Source organism: Galeopterus variegatus, unplaced genomic scaffold (assembly GCF_000696425.1).
Source record: "Galeopterus variegatus unplaced genomic scaffold, G_variegatus-3.0.2 Scaffold5680, whole genome shotgun sequence".
Classification (NCBI taxonomy): Eukaryota; Metazoa; Chordata; class Mammalia; order Dermoptera; family Cynocephalidae; genus Galeopterus; species Galeopterus variegatus.
This window is the reverse complement of record NW_007731791.1, coordinates 99,996-101,303: the sequence shown is the minus strand read 5'-3', so window position 1 is coordinate 101,303 and position 1,308 is coordinate 99,996. Positions and strand designations below refer to the sequence as shown.

Genomic DNA, 1,308 nt, shown 5'->3' with positions numbered 1-1,308 from the left:
TCTTTAGGAAGGTCGGTGAAAGGTGTTACTGGGAGGGGCTGTACCATACATCCTGCGGTCCCCGCGGCAGGTGCACACACTACTGCGCTTTCGGGATGGGAACTGGTGCCCCACCAGGCGCGGGGGACGGGAGCCTTGGGTGCGGGCGCACCACGCCGCCTCTTGACCGAGGAGCTGGCTGGCCAACCGGCAGCCGCGAGTTCAGAGGCTCACAAACCCCTTCCCGGCCTCAAGCCGGGGTCGCAGCATGGTTTTACACTGGCCCGAACTCACAAGCTCGTCCACCCACCCCCTTTAAAAATAACGTGGAGCCGCCCGGTGGCTCACTCGGGTGAGTGTGGCGCTGGTAGCGCGGAGGCCGCGGGTTCGGATCCTACATAGGATAGCCGGTGCGCCCTCTGGCTGAGCGTGGTGCGGACCACACCGTGCGGAGGGTTGCGATCCCCTTACCGGTCTAAATAAATAAATAAATAACATGTGAATACCCTACGTGGAGCCTCTTCATCGCCGCCGCCATTTCCAGAAGTTTCCAGTCACAGCTACTGCCATAGTCGCTGCAAAAAGCGACCCCGCCTTCCTGGGAGCGTCAGCGGCGCCTGCGCCGTCTCCTATGCTAGCCTTTCCTTCCTCCTCCCTTCTCAGGCCGGTGACGGCGGAGGGGAGGCCGTGACACCCGGGTGGGGTGGAGTTCCGGACCGCACCACCCCCCGCCGCCTCCCACTTGGTACGTGCCACCTCCCCCGCCCCGTGGCTCGAGATGTTCCTCCTCAGAACCGCAGGAGCGGCGGACGCCGGGGGGCGGGGCGGTCACGCCGCCCGTCCCGTGCCCGCGGGAGTCACGTGTCCGCGGAGGTCACGTGCCTGCGCCGTAGCCAATCGCCGGGCGGAGCTGTCCTGGGAGCGAGGAGGCCGTGGTGAGAGACGGACCGGGACCGGAGATGTTTTCAAGCCCGGCTTCGGCGGCGTTAGTGGCGGTTGCAGCGGCGACTAAGACAGCGACAGCAACGGCCACGCCGAAGCACTCGTTCAGGGGGTAAACCGTCCCGCGCCGACCGAGCCTCCGGTCCGTGCGGGCTAGGGGGGCGTGGCGACAGCTCAGGAGGAAGGAGGGGCGCGGTTTCGAGCCTGTTCCCGGCGCCTGGGAGGAGACCCTCAGTTCCGCGCTGCTCCGGTCCACCCTCCCCAGAGCAAGGTAGGGGACGCGCCCACCCGTCCAGGCCCGCCGCGCGCCCCCTGGCCGGGCCGAGTGGCCGCCGTCCTGACAGTGACAGGCCGTTAGTGGTCCTCGGCGCGGGTCTGCCGTTCCCG

At 67.5% G+C, this 1,308-nt stretch overlaps 1 protein-coding gene across 1 annotated transcript in view; it reads left to right on the top strand.

Moving 5' to 3' along the window:
- Positions 1–902: 902 nt before the first annotated feature.
- Positions 903–1,308, top strand: part of LOC103605248 (ankyrin repeat domain-containing protein 12-like) — a gene marked incomplete at its 3' end in the record, with an annotated part of 81,232 nt that continues 80,826 nt past the window's right edge. Inside the window, exon 1 of the mRNA XM_008589828.1 lies at positions 903–1,192. The remainder of the gene's footprint in view (positions 1,193–1,308) is intronic.